The following is a 20,508-nucleotide window of genomic DNA, read 5'->3' on the forward strand; positions in this document are numbered from 1 at the left end:
GCCACACAAACACTCTCTCCTGCTCTTTGGGACGGGCCACACAAACTGCACTCTCCTACTCTTTGGGACGGGCCACACAAACGCACTCTCCTGCTCTTTGGGACGGGCCAAACAGACGCACTCTCCAGCTGGGACGGGCCACACAAACGCACTCTCCAGCTGGGACGGGCCACCCAAACGCACTCTCCTGCTCTTTGGGACGGGCCACCCAAACACACTCTCCTGCTCTTTGGGACGGGCCACACAAACGCACTCTCCAGCTGGGACGGGCCACACAAACACACTCTCCTGTTCTTTGGGACGGGCCACACAAACACACTCTCCAGCTCTTTGGGACGGGCCACACAAACACACTCTCCAGCTCTTTGGGACGGGCCACACAAACACTCTCGAGCTCTTTGGGTCTTGCCACACAAACGCACTCTCCAGCTCTTTGGGACGGGCCACACAAACACACTCTCCTGCTCTTTAGGACGGGCCACACAAACACACTCTCGAGCTCTTTGGGACAGGCCACACAAACATATTCTCCAGCTGGGACGGGCCACAAAAACACACTCTCGAACTCTTTGGGACGGGCCACATAAACGCACTCTCCTGCTCTTTGGGACGGGCCACACAAACACACTCTCCAGCTGGGACGGGCCACACAAACACACTCTCCTGCTCTTTGGGACGGGCCAAACAAACGCACTCTCGAGCTCTTTGGGACGGGCCACACAAACGCACTCTCCTGCTCTTTGGGACGGGCCACACAAACACACTCTCCTGCTCTTTAGGACGGGCCACAAAAACGCACTCTCCTGCTCTTTGGGACGGGCCACACAAACTGCACTCTCCTACTCTTTGGGACGGGCCACACAAACGCACTCTCCTGCTCTTTGGGACGGGCCAAACAGACGCACTCTCCAGCTGGGACGGGCCACACAAACGCACTCTCCAGCTGGGACGGGCCACCCAAACGCACTCTCCTGCTCTTTGGGACGGGCCACCCAAACAAACTCTCCTGCTCTTTGGGACGGGCCACACAAACGCACTCTCCAGCTGGGACGGGCCACACAAACAAACTCTCCTGCTCTTTGGGACGGGCCACACAAACACACTCTCCAGCTCTTTGGGACGGGCCACACAAACACACTCTCCAGCTCTTTGGGACGGGCCACACAAACACTCTCGAGCTCTTTGGGACTTGCCACACAGACGCACTCTCCAGCTCTTCGGGACGGGCCACACAAACACACTCTCCTGCTCTTTGGGACGGGCCACACAAACAAACTCTCCTGCTCTTTGGGACAGGCCACACAAACGCACTCTCCGGCTGGGACGGGCCACACAAACGCACTCTCCAGCTGGGACGGGCCACACAAACACACTCTCCAGCTCTTTGGGACGGGCAAGACAAACGCACTCTCGAGCTCTTTGGGACGGGCCACACAAACGCACACTGCTGCTCTTTGGGACAGGCCACACAAACGCACTCTGCTGCTCTTTGGGACGGGCCACACAAACGCACTTTCCTGCTCTTTGGGACGGGCCACCCAAACGCACTCTCCTGCTCTTTGGGACGGGCCACACAAACGCACTCTGCTGCTCTTCGGGACGGGCCACACAAACGCACTCTGCTGCTCTTTGGGACGGGCCACACAAACGCACTCACCTGCTCTTTGGGACGGGCCACCCAAACGCACTCTCCTGCTCTTTGGGACGGGCCACACAAACGCACTCTCCAGCTGGGACGGGCCACACAAACACACTCTCCTGCTCTTTGGGACGGGCCACACAAACACTCTCTCCTGCTCTTTGGGACGGGCCACACAAACTGCACTCTCCTACTCTTTGGGACGGGCCACACAAACGCACTCTCCTGCTCTTTGGGACGGGCCAAACAGACGCACTCTCCAGCTGGGACGGGCCACACAAACGCACTCTCCAGCTGGGACGGGCCACCCAAACGCACTCTCCTGCTCTTTGGGACGGGCCACCCAAACACACTCTCCTGCTCTTTGGGACGGGCCACACAAACGCACTCTCCAGCTGGGACGGGCCACACAAACACACTCTCCTGTTCTTTGGGACGGGCCACACAAACACACTCTCCAGCTCTTTGGGACGGGCCACACAAACACACTCTCCAGCTCTTTGGGACGGGCCACACAAACACTCTCGAGCTCTTTGGGACTTGCCACACAGACGCACTCTCCAGCTCTTCGGGACGGGCCACACAAACACACTCTCCTGCTCTTTGGGACGGGCCACACAAACAAACTCTCCTGCTCTTTGGGACAGGCCACACAAACGCACTCTCCGGCTGGGACGGGCCACACAAACGCACTCTCCAGCTGGGACGGGCCACACAAACAAACTCTCCAGCTCTTTGGGACGGGCAAGACAAACGCACTCTCGAGCTCTTTGGGACGGGCCACACAAACGCACACTGCTGCTCTTTGGGACAGGCCACACAAACGCACTCTGCTGCTCTTTGGGACGGGCCACACAAACGCACTTTCCTGCTCTTTGGGACGGGCCACCCAAACGCACTCTCCTGCTCTTTGGGACGGGCCACACAAACGCACTCTGCTGCTCTTCGGGACGGGCCACACAAACGCACTCTGCTGCTCTTTGGGACGGGCCACACAAACGCACTCACCTGCTCTTTGGGACGGGCCACCCAAACGCACTCTCCTGCTCTTTGGGACGGGCCACACAAACGCACTCTCCAGCTGGGACGGGCCACACAAACACACTCTCCTGCTCTTTGGGACGGGCCACACAAACACTCTCTCCTGCTCTTTGGGACGGGCCACACAAACTGCACTCTCCTACTCTTTGGGACGGGCCACACAAACGCACTCTCCTGCTCTTTGGGACGGGCCAAACAGACGCACTCTCCAGCTGGGACGGGCCACCCAAACGCACTCTCCTGCTCTTTGGGACGGGCCACACAAACGCACTCTGCTGCTCTTCGGGACGGGCCACACAAACGCACTCTGCTGCTCTTTGGGACGGGCCACACAAACGCACTCACCTGCTCTTTGGGACGGGCCACCCAAACGCACTCTCCTGCTCTTTGGGACGGGCCACACAAACGCACTCTCCAGCTGGGACGGGCCACACAAACACACTCTCCTGCTCTTTGGGACGGGCCACACAAACACTCTCTCCTGCTCTTTGGGACGGCCACACAAACGCACTCTCCTGCTCTTTGGGACGGGCCACACAGACGCACTCTCCAGCTGGGACGGGCCACACAAACGCACTCTCCTGCTCTTTGGGACGGGCCACACAGACGCACTCTCCAGCTGGGACGGGCCACACAAACGCCCTCTCCTGCTCTTTGGGACGGTCCACACAGACGCACTCTCCAGCTGGGACGGGCCACACAAATACACTCTCCAGCTCTTCGGGACGGGCCACACAAACACACTCTCCTGCTCTTTGGACGGGCCACACAAACAAACTCTCCAGCTGGAACGGGCCGGACAAACGCACTCTCCAGCTGGTACGGGCCACACAAACAGACTCTCCAGCTCTTTGGGACGGGCCACACAAACACACTCTCCTGCTCTTTGGGACGGGCCACACAAGCGCACTCTCCTGCTCTTTGGGACGGGCCACACAAACACACTCTCCTGCTCTTTGGGACGGGCCACACAAACGCACTCTCCAGCTCTTTGGGACGGGCCACACAGACGCACTCTCCTGCTTTTTGGGACGGGCCACACAAACACATTCTCCAGCTGGGACGGTCCACACAAACACACTCTCCTGCTCTTTGGGACGGGCCACACAAACGCACTCTCCTGCTCTTTGGGACGGGCCACATAAACGCACTCTCCTGCTCTTTGGGACGGGCCACACAAACACACTCTCCAGCTGGGACGGGCCACACAAACGCACTCTCCTGCTCTTTGGGACGGGCCACACAAACACACTCTCCTGCTCTTTGGGACGGGCCACACAAACTGCACTCTCCTGCTCTTTGGGACGGGCCACACAAACACACTCTCCTGCTCTTTGGGACGGGCCACACAAACGCACTCTCCAGCTCTTTGGGACGGGCCACACAGACGCACTCTCCTGCTTTTTGGGACGGGCCACACAAACACATTCTCCAGCTGGGACGGTCCACACAAACACACTCTCCTGCTCTTTGGGACGGGCCACACAAACGCACTCTCCTGCTATTTGGGACGGGCCACATAAACGCACTCTCCTGCTCTTAAGGACGGCCACACAAACACACTCTCCAGCTGGGACGGGCCACACAAACGCACTCTCCTGCTCTTTGGGACGGGCCACACAAACACACTCTCCTGCTCTTTGGGACGGGCCACACAAACTGCACTCTCCTGCTCTTTGGGACGGGCCACACAAACACACTCTCCAGCTCTTTGGGACGGGCCACACAAACGCACTCTCGAGCTCTTTGGGACGGGCCACACAAACGCACTCTGCTGCTCTTTGGGACGGGTCACACAAACGCACTCTGCTGCTCTTTGGGACGGGCCACACAAACGCACTCTCCTGCTCTTTGGGAGGGGCCACACAGACGCACTCTCCAGCTGGGACGGGCCACACAAACGCACTCTCCTGCTCTTTGGGACGGGCCACACAGACGCACTCTCCAGCTCTTCGGGACGGGCCACACAAACACACTCTCCTGCTCTTTGGGACGGGCCACACAAACAAACTCTCCTGCTCTTTGGGACAGGCCACACAAACGCACTCTCCGGCTGGGACGGGCCACACAAACGCACTCTCCAGCTGGGACGGGCCACACAAACACACTCTCCAGCTCTTTGGGACGGGCAAGACAAACGCACTCTCGAGCTCTTTGGGACGGGCCACACAAACGCACACTGCTGCTCTTTGGGACAGGCCACACAAACGCACTCTGCTGCTCTTTGGGACGGGCCACACAAACGCACTTTCCTGCTCTTTGGGACGGGCCACCCAAACGCACTCTCCTGCTCTTTGGGACGGGCCACACAAACGCACTCTGCTGCTCTTCGGGACGGGCCACACAAACGCACTCTGCTGCTCTTTGGGACGGGCCACACAAACGCACTCACCTGCTCTTTGGGACGGGCCACCCAAACGCACTCTCCTGCTCTTTGGGACGGGCCACACAAACGCACTCTCCAGCTGGGACGGGCCACACAAACACACTCTCCTGCTCTTTGGGACGGGCCACACAAACACTCTCTCCTGCTCTTTGGGACGGGCCACACAAACTGCACTCTCCTACTCTTTGGGACGGGCCACACAAACGCACTCTCCTGCTCTTTGGGACGGGCCAAACAGACGCACTCTCCAGCTGGGACGGGCCACACAAACGCACTCTCCAGCTGGGACGGGCCACCCAAACGCACTCTCCTGCTCTTTGGGACGGGCCACCCAAACACACTCTCCTGCTCTTTGGGACGGGCCACACAAACGCACTCTCCAGCTGGGACGGGCCACACAAACACACTCTCCTGTTCTTTGGGACGGGCCACACAAACACACTCTCCAGCTCTTTGGGACGGGCCACACAAACACACTCTCCAGCTCTTTGGGACGGGCCACACAAACACTCTCGAGCTCTTTGGGTCTTGCCACACAAACGCACTCTCCAGCTCTTTGGGACGGGCCACACAAACACACTCTCCTGCTCTTTAGGACGGGCCACACAAACACACTCTCGAGCTCTTTGGGACAGGCCACACAAACATATTCTCCAGCTGGGACGGGCCACAAAAACACACTCTCGAACTCTTTGGGACGGGCCACATAAACGCACTCTCCTGCTCTTTGGGACGGGCCACACAAACACACTCTCCAGCTGGGACGGGCCACACAAACACACTCTCCTGCTCTTTGGGACGGGCCAAACAAACGCACTCTCGAGCTCTTTGGGACGGGCCACACAAACGCACTCTCCTGCTCTTTGGGACGGGCCACACAAACACACTCTCCTGCTCTTTAGGACGGGCCACAAAAACGCACTCTCCTGCTCTTTGGGACGGGCCACACAAACTGCACTCTCCTACTCTTTGGGACGGGCCACACAAACGCACTCTCCTGCTCTTTGGGACGGGCCAAACAGACGCACTCTCCAGCTGGGACGGGCCACACAAACGCACTCTCCAGCTGGGACGGGCCACCCAAACGCACTCTCCTGCTCTTTGGGACGGGCCACCCAAACAAACTCTCCTGCTCTTTGGGACGGGCCACACAAACGCACTCTCCAGCTGGGACGGGCCACACAAACAAACTCTCCTGCTCTTTGGGACGGGCCACACAAACACACTCTCCAGCTCTTTGGGACGGGCCACACAAACACACTCTCCAGCTCTTTGGGACGGGCCACACAAACACTCTCGAGCTCTTTGGGACTTGCCACACAGACGCACTCTCCAGCTCTTCGGGACGGGCCACACAAACACACTCTCCTGCTCTTTGGGACGGGCCACACAAACAAACTCTCCTGCTCTTTGGGACAGGCCACACAAACGCACTCTCCGGCTGGGACGGGCCACACAAACGCACTCTCCAGCTGGGACGGGCCACACAAACACACTCTCCAGCTCTTTGGGACGGGCAAGACAAACGCACTCTCGAGCTCTTTGGGACGGGCCACACAAACGCACACTGCTGCTCTTTGGGACAGGCCACACAAACGCACTCTGCTGCTCTTTGGGACGGGCCACACAAACGCACTTTCCTGCTCTTTGGGACGGGCCACCCAAACGCACTCTCCTGCTCTTTGGGACGGGCCACACAAACGCACTCTGCTGCTCTTCGGGACGGGCCACACAAACGCACTCTGCTGCTCTTTGGGACGGGCCACACAAACGCACTCACCTGCTCTTTGGGACGGGCCACCCAAACGCACTCTCCTGCTCTTTGGGACGGGCCACACAAACGCACTCTCCAGCTGGGACGGGCCACACAAACACACTCTCCTGCTCTTTGGGACGGGCCACACAAACACTCTCTCCTGCTCTTTGGGACGGGCCACACAAACTGCACTCTCCTACTCTTTGGGACGGGCCACACAAACGCACTCTCCTGCTCTTTGGGACGGGCCAAACAGACGCACTCTCCAGCTGGGACGGGCCACACAAACGCACTCTCCAGCTGGGACGGGCCACCCAAACGCACTCTCCTGCTCTTTGGGACGGGCCACCCAAACACACTCTCCTGCTCTTTGGGACGGGCCACACAAACGCACTCTCCAGCTGGGACGGGCCACACAAACACACTCTCCTGTTCTTTGGGACGGGCCACACAAACACACTCTCCAGCTCTTTGGGACGGGCCACACAAACACACTCTCCAGCTCTTTGGGACGGGCCACACAAACACTCTCGAGCTCTTTGGGACTTGCCACACAGACGCACTCTCCAGCTCTTCGGGACGGGCCACACAAACACACTCTCCTGCTCTTTGGGACGGGCCACACAAACAAACTCTCCTGCTCTTTGGGACAGGCCACACAAACGCACTCTCCGGCTGGGACGGGCCACACAAACGCACTCTCCAGCTGGGACGGGCCACACAAACAAACTCTCCAGCTCTTTGGGACGGGCAAGACAAACGCACTCTCGAGCTCTTTGGGACGGGCCACACAAACGCACACTGCTGCTCTTTGGGACAGGCCACACAAACGCACTCTGCTGCTCTTTGGGACGGGCCACACAAACGCACTTTCCTGCTCTTTGGGACGGGCCACCCAAACGCACTCTCCTGCTCTTTGGGACGGGCCACACAAACGCACTCTGCTGCTCTTCGGGACGGGCCACACAAACGCACTCTGCTGCTCTTTGGGACGGGCCACACAAACGCACTCACCTGCTCTTTGGGACGGGCCACCCAAACGCACTCTCCTGCTCTTTGGGACGGGCCACACAAACGCACTCTCCAGCTGGGACGGGCCACACAAACACACTCTCCTGCTCTTTGGGACGGGCCACACAAACACTCTCTCCTGCTCTTTGGGACGGGCCACACAAACTGCACTCTCCTACTCTTTGGGACGGGCCACACAAACGCACTCTCCTGCTCTTTGGGACGGGCCAAACAGACGCACTCTCCAGCTGGGACGGGCCACACAAACGCACTCTCCAGCTGGGACGGGCCACCCAAACGCACTCTCCTGCTCTTTGGGACGGGCCACCCAAACACACTCTCCTGCTCTTTGGGACGGGCCACACAAACGCACTCTCCAGCTGGGACGGGCCACACAAACACACTCTCCTGTTCTTTGGGACGGGCCACACAAACACACTCTCCAGCTCTTTGGGACGGGCCACACAAACACACTCTCCAGCTCTTTGGGACGGGCCACACAAACACTCTCGAGCTCTTTGGGTCTTGCCACACAAACGCACTCTCCAGCTCTTTGGGACGGGCCACACAAACACACTCTCCTGCTCTTTAGGACGGGCCACACAAACACACTCTCGAGCTCTTTGGGACAGGCCACACAAACATATTCTCCAGCTGGGACGGGCCACAAAAACACACTCTCGAACTCTTTGGGACGGGCCACATAAACGCACTCTCCTGCTCTTTGGGACGGGCCACACAAACACACTCTCCAGCTGGGACGGGCCACACAAACACACTCTTCTGCTCTTTGGGACGGGCCAAACAAACGCACTCTCGAGCTCTTTGGGACGGGCCACACAAACGCACTCTCCTGCTCTTTGGGACGGGCCACACAAACACACTCTCCTGCTCTTTAGGACGGGCCACAAAAACGCACTCTCCTGCTCTTTGGGACGGGCCACACAAACTGCACTCTCCTACTCTTTGGGACGGGCCACACAAACGCACTCTCCTGCTCTTTGGGACGGGCCAAACAGACGCACTCTCCAGCTGGGACGGGCCACACAAACGCACTCTCCAGCTGGGACGGGCCACCCAAACGCACTCTCCTGCTCTTTGGGACGGGCCACCCAAACAAACTCTCCTGCTCTTTGGGACGGGCCACACAAACGCACTCTCCAGCTGGGACGGGCCACACAAACACACTCTCCTGCTCTTTGGGACGGGCCACACAAACACACTCTCCAGCTCTTTGGGACGGGCCACACAAACACACTCTCCAGCTCTTTGGGACGGGCCACACAAACACTCTCGAGCTCTTTGGGACTTGCCACACAAACGCACTCTCCAGCTCTTTGGGACGGGCCACACAAACACACTCTCCTGCTCTTTGGGACGGGCCACACAAACACACTCTCGAGCTCTTTGGGACAGGCCACACAAACATATTCTCCAGCTGGGACGGGCCACAAAAACGCACTCTCGAACTCTTTGGGACGGGCCACATAAACGCACTCTCCTGCTCTTTGGGACGGGCCACACAAACACACTCTCCAGCAGGGGCGGGCCAAACAAACGCACTCTCGAGCTCTTCGGGACGGGCCACACAAACGCACTCTCCTGCTCTTTGGGACGGGCCACACAAACACACTCTCCTGCTCTTTAGGACGGGCCACAAAAACGCACTCTCCTGCACTTTGGGACGGGCCACAAAAACGCACTCTCCTGCTCTTTGGGACGGGCCACACAAACACACTCTCCAGCTGGGACGGGCCACACAAACGCACTTTCCTGCTCTTTGGGACGGGCCACACAAACACACTCTCCTGCTCTTTGGGACGGGCCACACAAACACTCTCTCCTGCTCTTTAGGACGGGCCACACAAACTGCACTCTCCTACTCTTTGGGACGGGCCACACAAACGCACTCTCCTGCTCTTTGGGACGGGCCAAACAGACGCACTCTCCAGCTGGGACAGGCCACACAAACGCACTCTCCAGCTGGGAGGGGCCACCCAAACGCACTCTCCTGCTCTTTGGGATGGGCCACCCAAACACACTCTCCTGCTCTTTGGGACGGGCCACACAAACGCACTCTCCAGCTGGGACTGGCCACACAAACACACTCTCCAGCTCTTTGGGACGGGCCACACAAACACACTCTCCAGCTCTTTGGGACGGGCCACACAAACACTCTCGAGCTCTTTGGTACGGGCCACACAAACACTCTCCAGCTCTTTGGGACGGGCCACACAAACACACTCTCCTGCTCTTTGGGACGGGCCACACAAACACACTCTCGAGCTCTTTGGGACAGGCCACACAAACATATTCTCCAGCTGGGACGGGCCACAAAAACACACTCTCGAACTCTTTGGGACGGGCCACATAAACGCAATCTCCTGCTCTTTGGGACGGGCCACACAAACACACTCTCCAGCTGGGACGGGCCATACAAACACACTCTCCCGCTCTTTGGGACGGGCCAAACAAACGCACTCTCGAGCTCTTTGGGACGGGCCACACAAACGCACTCTCCTGCTCTTTGGGACGGGCCACAAAAACGCACTCTCCTGCTCTTTGGGACGGGCCACACAAACACACTCTCCAGCTGGGACGGGCCACACAAACGCACTTTCCTGCTCTTTGGGACGGGCCACACAAACACACTCTCCTGCTCTTTGGGACGGGCCACACAAACACTCTCTCCTGCTCTTTGGGACGGGCCACACAAACTGCACTCTCCTACTCTTTGGGACGGGCCACACAAACGCACTCTCCTGCTCTTTTGGACGGGCCAAACAGAAGCACTCTCCAGCTGGGACGGGCCACACAAACGCACTCTCCAGCTGGGACGGGCCACCCAAACGCACTCTCCTGCTCTTTGGGACGGGCCACCCAAACAAACTCTCCTGCTCTTTGGGACGGGCCACACAAACGCACTCTCCAGCTGGGACGGGCCACACAAACAAACTCTCCTGCTCTTTGGGACGGGCCACACAAACACACTCTCCAGCTCTTTGGGACGGGCCACACAAACACACTCTCCTGCTCTTTGGGACGGGCCACACAAACACACTCTCGAGCTCTTTGGGACAGGCCACACAAACATATTCTCCTGCTGGGACGGGCCACAAAAACGCACTCTCGAACTCTTTGGGACGGGCCACATAAACGCACTCTCCTGCTCTTTGGGACGGGCCACACAAACACACTCTCCAGCTGGGACGGGCCACACAAAAGCACTTTCCTGCTCTTTGGAACGGGCCACACAAACACACTCTCCTGCTCTTTGGGACGGGCCACATAAACACTCTCTCCTGCTCTTTGGGACGGGCCACACAAACTGCACTCTCCTACTCTTTGGGACGGGCCACACAAACGCACTCTCCTGCTCTTTGGGACGGGCCAAACAGACGCACTCTCCAGCTGGGACAGGCCACACAAACGCACTCTCCAGCTGGGAAGGGCCACCCAAACGCACTCTCCTGCTCTTTGGGATGGGCCACCTAAACACACTCTCCTGCTCTTTGGGACGGGCCACACAAACGCATTCTCCAGCTGGGACGGGCCACACAAACACACTCTCCAGCTCTTTGGGACGGGCAAGACAAACGCACTCTCGAGCTCTTTGGGACGGGCCACACAAACGCACACTGCTGCTCTTTGGGACAGGCCACACAAACGCAATCTGCTGCTCTTTGGGACGGGCCACACAAACGCACTTTCCTGCTCTTTGGGACGGGCCACCCAAACGCACTCTCCTGCTCTTTGGGACGGGCCACACAAACGCACTCTCCTGCTCTTTGGGACGGGCCACACAAACACTCTCTCCTGCTCTTTGGGACGGGCCACACAAACTGCACTCTCCTACTCTTTGGGACGGGCCACACAAACGCACTCTCCTGCTCTTTGGGACGGGCCAAACAGACGCACTCTCCAGCTGGGACGGGCCACACAAACGCACTCTCCAGCTGGGACGGGCCACACAAACACACTCTCCAGCTCTTTGGGACGGGCCACACAAACACTCTCGAGCTCTTTGGGTCTTGCCACACAAACGCACTCTCCAGCTCTTTGGGACGGGCCACACAAACACACTCTCCTGCTCTTTGGGACGGGCCACACAAACACACTCTCGAGCTCTTTGGGACAGGCCACACAAACATATTCTCCAGCTGGGACGGGCCACAAAAGCACACTCTCGAACTCTTTGGGACGGGCCACATAAACGCACTCTCCTGCTCTTTGGGACGGGCCACACAAACACACTCTCCAGCTGGGACGGGCCACACAAACACACTCTCCTGCTCTTTGGGACGGGCCAAACAAACGCACTCTCGAGCTCTGTGGGACGGGCCACACAAACGCACTCTCCTGCTCTTTGGGACGGGCCACACAAACACACTCTCCTGCTCTTTAGGACGGGCCACAAAAACGCACTCTCCTGCTCTTTGGGACGGGCCACACAAACACACTCTCGAGCTCTTTGGGACAGGCCACACAAACATATTCTCCAGCTGGGACGGGCCACAAAAACGCACTCTCGAACTCTTTGGGACGGGCCACATAAACGCACTCTCCTGCTCTTTGGGACGGGCCACACAAACACACTCTCCAGCAGGGGCGGGCCAAACAAACGCACTCTCGAGCTCTTCGGGACGGGCCACACAAACGCACTCTCCTGCTCTTTGGGACGGGCCACACAAACGCACTCTCCTGCTCTTTGGGACGGGCCACACAAACTGCACTCTCCTACTCTTTGGGACGGGCCACACAAACGCACTCTCCTGCTCTTTGGGACGGGCCAAACAGACGCACTCTCCAGCTGGGACGGGCCACACAAACGCACTCTCCAGCTGGGACGGGCCACCCAAACGCACTCTCCTGCTCTTTGGGACGGGCCACCCAAACAAACTCTCCTGCTCTTTGGGACGGGCCACACAAACGCACTCTCCAGCTGGGACGGGCCACACAAACAAACTCTCCTGCTCTTTGGGACGGGCCACACAAACACACTCTCCAGCTCTTTGGGACGGGCCACACAAACACACTCTCCAGCTCTTTGGGACGGGCCACACAAACACTCTCGAGCTCTTTGGGACTTGCCACACAAACGCACTCTCCAGCTCTTTGGGACGGGCCACACAAACACACTCTCCTGCTCTTTGGGACGGGCCACACAAACACACTCTCGAGCTCTTTGGGACAGGCCACACAAACATATTCTCCAGCTGGGACGGGCCACAAAAACGCACTCTCGAACTCTTTGGGACGGGCCACATAAACGCACTCTCCTGCTCTTTGGGACGGGCCACACAAACACACTCTCCAGCAGGGGCGGGCCAAACAAACGCACTCTCGAGCTCTTCGGGACGGGCCACACAAACGCACTCTCCTGCTCTTTGGGACGGGCCACACAAACACACTCTCCTGCTCTTTAGGACGGGCCACAAAAACGCACTCTCCTGCACTTTGGGACGGGCCACAAAAACGCACTCTCCTGCTCTTTGGGACGGGCCACACAAACACACTCTCCAGCTGGGACGGGCCACACAAACGCACTTTCCTGCTCTTTGGGACGGGCCACACAAACACACTCTCCTGCTCTTTGGGACGGGCCACACAAACACTCTCTCCTGCTCTTTAGGACGGGCCACACAAACTGCACTCTCCTACTCTTTGGGACGGGCCACACAAACGCACTCTCCTGCTCTTTGGGACGGGCCAAACAGACGCACTCTCCAGCTGGGACAGGCCACACAAACGCACTCTCCAGCTGGGAGGGGCCACCCAAACGCACTCTCCTGCTCTTTGGGATGGGCCACCCAAACACACTCTCCTGCTCTTTGGGACGGGCCACACAAACGCACTCTCCAGCTGGGACTGGCCACACAAACACACTCTCCAGCTCTTTGGGACGGGCCACACAAACACACTCTCCAGCTCTTTGGGACGGGCCACACAAACACTCTCGAGCTCTTTGGTACGGGCCACACAAACACTCTCCAGCTCTTTGGGACGGGCCACACAAACACACTCTCCTGCTCTTTGGGACGGGCCACACAAACACACTCTCGAGCTCTTTGGGACAGGCCACACAAACATATTCTCCAGCTGGGACGGGCCACAAAAACACACTCTCGAACTCTTTGGGACGGGCCACATAAACGCAATCTCCTGCTCTTTGGGACGGGCCACACAAACACACTCTCCAGCTGGGACGGGCCATACAAACACACTCTCCCGCTCTTTGGGACGGGCCAAACAAACGCACTCTCGAGCTCTTTGGGACGGGCCACACAAACGCACTCTCCTGCTCTTTGGGACGGGCCACACAAACACACTCTCCTGCTCTTTAGGACGGGCCACAAAAACGCACTCTCCTGCTCTTTGGGACGGGCCACAAAAACGCACTCTCCTGCTCTTTGGGACGGGCCACACAAACACACTCTCCAGCTGGGACGGGCCACACAAACGCACTTTCCTGCTCTTTGGGACGGGCCACACAAACACACTCTCCTGCTCTTTGGGACGGGCCACACAAACACTCTCTCCTGCTCTTTGGGACGGGCCACACAAACTGCACTCTCCTACTCTTTGGGACGGGCCACACAAACGCACTCTCCTGCTCTTTTGGACGGGCCAAACAGAAGCACTCTCCAGCTGGGACGGGCCACACAAACGCACTCTCCAGCTGGGACGGGCCACCCAAACGCACTCTCCTGCTCTTTGGGACGGGCCACCCAAACAAACTCTCCTGCTCTTTGGGACGGGCCACACAAACGCACTCTCCAGCTGGGACGGGCCACACAAACAAACTCTCCTGCTCTTTGGGACGGGCCACACAAACACACTCTCCAGCTCTTTGGGACGGGCCACACAAACACACTCTCCTGCTCTTTGGGACGGGCCACACAAACACACTCTCGAGCTCTTTGGGACAGGCCACACAAACATATTCTCCTGCTGGGACGGGCCACAAAAACGCACTCTCGAACTCTTTGGGACGGGCCACATAAACGCACTCTCCTGCTCTTTGGGACGGGCCACACAAACACACTCTCCAGCTGGGACGGGCCACACAAAAGCACTTTCCTGCTCTTTGGAACGGGCCACACAAACACACTCTCCTGCTCTTTGGGACGGGCCACATAAACACTCTCTCCTGCTCTTTGGGACGGGCCACACAAACTGCACTCTCCTACTCTTTGGGACGGGCCACACAAACGCACTCTCCTGCTCTTTGGGACGGGCCAAACAGACGCACTCTCCAGCTGGGACAGGCCACACAAACGCACTCTCCAGCTGGGAAGGGCCACCCAAACGCACTCTCCTGCTCTTTGGGATGGGCCACCTAAACACACTCTCCTGCTCTTTGGGACGGGCCACACAAACTCATTCTCCAGCTGGGACGGGCCACACAAACACACTCTCCAGCTCTTTGGGACGGGCAAGACAAACGCACTCTCGAGCTCTTTGGGACGGGCCACACAAACGCACACTGCTGCTCTTTGGGACAGGCCACACAAACGCAATCTGCTGCTCTTTGGGACGGGCCACACAAACGCACTTTCCAGCTGGGACGGGCCACACAAACACACTCTTCTGCTCTTTGGGACGGGCCAAACAAACGCACTCTCGAGCTCTTTGGGACGGGCCACACAAACGCACTCTCCTGCTCTTTGGGACGGGCCACACAAACACACTCTCCTGCTCTTTAGGACGGGCCACAAAAACGCACTCTCCTGCTCTTTGGGACGGGCCACACAAACTGCACTCTCCTACTCTTTGGGACGGGCCACACAAACGCACTCTCCTGCTCTTTGGGACGGGCCAAACAGACGCACTCTCCAGCTGGGACGGGCCACACAAACGCACTCTCCAGCTGGGACGGGCCACCCAAACGCACTCTCCTGCTCTTTGGGACGGGCCACCCAAACAAACTCTCCTGCTCTTTGGGACGGGCCACACAAACGCACTCTCCAGCTGGGACGGGCCACACAAACAAACTCTCCTGCTCTTTGGGACGGGCCACACAAACACACTCTCCAGCTCTTTGGGACGGGCCACACAAACACACTCTCCAGCTCTTTGGGACGGGCCACACAAACACTCTCGAGCTCTTTGGGACTTGCCACACAAACGCACTCTCCAGCTCTTTGGGACGGGCCACACAAACACACTCTCCTGCTCTTTGGGACGGGCCACACAAACACACTCTCGAGCTCTTTGGGACAGGCCACACAAACATATTCTCCAGCTGGGACGGGCCACAAAAACGCACTCTCGAACTCTTTGGGACGGGCCACATAAACGCACTCTCCTGCTCTTTGGGACGGGCCACACAAACACACTCTCCAGCAGGGGCGGGCCAAACAAACGCACTCTCGAGCTCTTCGGGACGGGCCACACAAACGCACTCTCCTGCTCTTTGGGACGGGCCACACAAACACACTCTCCTGCTCTTTAGGACGGGCCACAAAAACGCACTCTCCTGCACTTTGGGACGGGCCACAAAAACGCACTCTCCTGCTCTTTGGGACGGGCCACACAAACACACTCTCCAGCTGGGACGGGCCACACAAACGCACTTTCCTGCTCTTTGGGACGGGCCACACAAACACACTCTCCTGCTCTTTGGGACGGGCCACACAAACACTCTCTCCTGCTCTTTAGGACGGGCCACACAAACTGCACTCTCCTACTCTTTGGGACGGGCCACACAAACGCACTCTCCTGCTCTTTGGGACGGGCCAAACAGACGCACTCTCCAGCTGGGACAGGCCACACAAACGCACTCTCCAGCTGGGAGGGGCCACCCAAACGCACTCTCCTGCTCTTTGGGATGGGCCACCCAAACACACTCTCCTGCTCTTTGGGACGGGCCACACAAACGCACTCTCCAGCTGGGACTGGCCACACAAACACACTCTCCAGCTCTTTGGGACGGGCCACACAAACACACTCTCCAGCTCTTTGGGACGGGCCACACAAACACTCTCGAGCTCTTTGGTACGGGCCACACAAACACTCTCCAGCTCTTTGGGACGGGCCACACAAACACACTCTCCTGCTCTTTGGGACGGGCCACACAAACACACTCTCGAGCTCTTTGGGACAGGCCACACAAACATATTCTCCAGCTGGGACGGGCCACAAAAACACACTCTCGAACTCTTTGGGACGGGCCACATAAACGCAATCTCCTGCTCTTTGGGACGGGCCACACAAACACACTCTCCAGCTGGGACGGGCCATACAAACACACTCTCCCGCTCTTTGGGACGGGCCAAACAAACGCACTCTCGAGCTCTTTGGGACGGGCCACACAAACGCACTCTCCTGCTCTTTGGGACGGGCCACACAAACACACTCTCCTGCTCTTTAGGACGGGCCACAAAAACGCACTCTCCTGCTCTTTGGGACGGGCCACAAAAACGCACTCTCCTGCTCTTTGGGACGGGCCACACAAACACACTCTCCAGCTGGGACGGGCCACACAAACGCACTTTCCTGCTCTTTGGGACGGGCCACACAAACACACTCTCCTGCTCTTTGGGACGGGCCACACAAACACTCTCTCCTGCTCTTTGGGACGGGCCACACAAACTGCACTCTCCTACTCTTTGGGACGGGCCACACAAACGCACTCTCCTGCTCTTTTGGACGGGCCAAACAGAAGCACTCTCCAGCTGGGACGGGCCACACAAACGCACTCTCCAGCTGGGACGGGCCACCCAAACGCACTCTCCTGCTCTTTGGGACGGGCCACCCAAACAAACTCTCCTGCTCTTTGGGACGGGCCACACAAACGCACTCTCCAGCTGGGACGGGCCACACAAACAAACTCTCCTGCTCTTTGGGACGGGCCACACAAACACACTCTCCAGCTCTTTGGGACGGGCCACACAAACACACTCTCCTGCTCTTTGGGACGGGCCACACAAACACACGCTCGAGCTCTTTGGGACAGGCCACACAAACATATTCTCCTGCTGGGACGGGCCACAAAAACGCACTCTCGAACTCTTTGGGACGGGCCACATAAACGCACTCTCCTGCTCTTTGGGACGGGCCACACAAACACACTCTCCAGCTGGGACGGGCCACACAAAAGCACTTTCCTGCTCTTTGGAACGGGCCACACAAACACACTCTCCTGCTCTTTGGGACGGGCCACATAAACACTCTCTCCTGCTCTTTGGGACGGGCCACACAAACTGCACTCTCCTACTCTTTGGGACGGGCCACACAAACGCACTCTCCTGCTCTTTGGGACGGGCCAAACAGACGCACTCTCCAGCTGGGACAGGCCACACAAACGCACTCTCCAGCTGGGAAGGGCCACCCAAACGCACTCTCCTGCTCTTTGGGATGGGCCACCTAAACACACTCTCCTGCTCTTTGGGACGGGCCACACAAACGCATTCTCCAGCTGGGACGGGCCACACAAACACACTCTCCAGCTCTTTGGGACGGGCAAGACAAACGCACTCTCGAGCTCTTTGGGACGGGCCACACAAACGCACACTGCTGCTCTTTGGGACAGGCCACACAAACGCAATCTGCTGCTCTTTGGGACGGGCCACACAAACGCACTTTCCTGCTCTTTGGGACGGGCCACCCAAACGCACTCTCCTGCTCTTTGGGACGGGCCACACAAACGCACTCTCCTGCTCTTTGGGACGGGCCACACAAACACTCTCTCCTGCTCTTTGGGACGGGCCACACAAACTGCACTCTCCTACTCTTTGGGACGGGCCACACAAACGCACTCTCCTGCTCTTTGGGACGGGCCAAACAGACGCACTCTCCAGCTGGGACGGGCCACACAAACGCACTCTCCAGCTGGGACGGGCCACACAAACACACTCTCCAGCTCTTTGGGACGGGCCACACAAACACTCTCGAGCTCTTTGGGTCTTGCCACACAAACGCACTCTCCAGCTCTTTGGGACGGGCCACACAAACACACTCTCCTGCTCTTTGGGACGGGCCACACAAACACACTCTCGAGCTCTTTGGGACAGGCCACACAAACATATTCTCCAGCTGGGACGGGCCACAAAAGCACACTCTCGAACTCTTTGGGACGGGCCACATAAACGCACTCTCCTGCTCTTTGGGACGGGCCACACAAACACACTCTCCAGCTGGGACGGGCCACACAAACACACTCTCCTGCTCTTTGGGACGGGCCAAACAAACGCACTCTCGAGCTCTGTGGGACGGGCCACACAAACGCACTCTCCTGCTCTTTGGGACGGGCCACACAAACACACTCTCCTGCTCTTTAGGACGGGCCACAAAAACGCACTCTCCTGCTCTTTGGGACGGGCCACACAAACACACTCTCGAGCTCTTTGGGACAGGCCACACAAACATATTCTCCAGCTGGGACGGGCCACAAAAACGCACTCTCGAACTCTTTGGGACGGGCCACATAAACGCACTCTCCTGCTCTTTGGGACGGGCCACACAAACACACTCTCCAGCAGGGGCGGGCCAAACAAACGCACTCTCCTGCTCTTTGGGGCGGGCCAAACAAACGCACTCTCGAGCTCTTCGGGACGGGCCACACAAACGCACTCTCCTGCTCTTTGGGACGGGCCACACAAACGCACTCTCCTGCTCTTTGGGACGGGCCACACAAACTGCACTCTCCTACTCTTTGGGACGGGCCACACAAACGCACTCTCCTGCTCTTTGGGACGGGCCAAACAGACGCACTCTCCAGCTGGGACGGGCCACACAAACGCACTCTCCAGCTGGGACGGGCCACCCAAACGCACTCTCCTGCTCTTTGGGACGGGCCACCCAAACAAACTCTCCTGCTCTTTGGGACGGGCCACACAAACGCACTCTCCAGCTGGGACGGGCCACACAAACAAACTCTCCTGCTCTTTGGGACGGGCCACACAAACACACTCTCCAGCTCTTTGGGACGGGCCACACAAACACACTCTCCAGCTCTTTGGGACGGGCCACACAAACACTCTCGAGCTCTTTGGGACTTGCCACACAAACGCACTCTCCAGCTCTTTGGGACGGGCCACACAAACACACTCTCCTGCTCTTTGGGACGGGCCACACAAACACACTCTCGAGCTCTTTGGGACAGGCCACACAAACATATTCTCCAGCTGGGACGGGCCACAAAAACGCACTCTCGAACTCTTTGGGACGGGCCACATAAACGCACTCTCCTGCTCTTTGGGACGGGCCACACAAACACACTCTCCAGCAGGGGCGGGCCAAACAAACGCACTCTCGAGCTCTTCGGGACGGGCCACACAAACGCACTCTCCTGCTCTTTGGGACGGGCCACACAAACACACTCTCCTGCTCTTTAGGACGGGCCACAAAAACGCACTCTCCTGCACTTTGGGACGGGCCACAAAAACGCACTCTCCTGCTCTTTGGGACGGGCCACACAAACACACTCTCCAGCTGGGACGGGCCACACAAACGCACTTTCCTGCTCTTTGGGACGGGCCACACAAACACACTCTCCTGCTCTTTGGGACGGGCCACACAAACACTCTCTCCTGCTCTTTAGGACGGGCCACACAAACTGCACTCTCCTACTCTTTGGGACGGGCCACACAAACGCACTCTCCTGCTCTTTGGGACGGGCCAAACAGACGCACTCTCCAGCTGGGACAGGCCACACAAACGCACTCTCCAGCT

Source organism: Eucyclogobius newberryi, unplaced genomic scaffold (genome assembly GCF_026437365.1).
Source record: "Eucyclogobius newberryi isolate DKJ021-1_F unplaced genomic scaffold, fEucNew1.0.hap1 SCAF_14, whole genome shotgun sequence".
Lineage (NCBI taxonomy): Eukaryota > Metazoa > Chordata > Actinopteri > Gobiiformes > Gobiidae > Eucyclogobius > Eucyclogobius newberryi.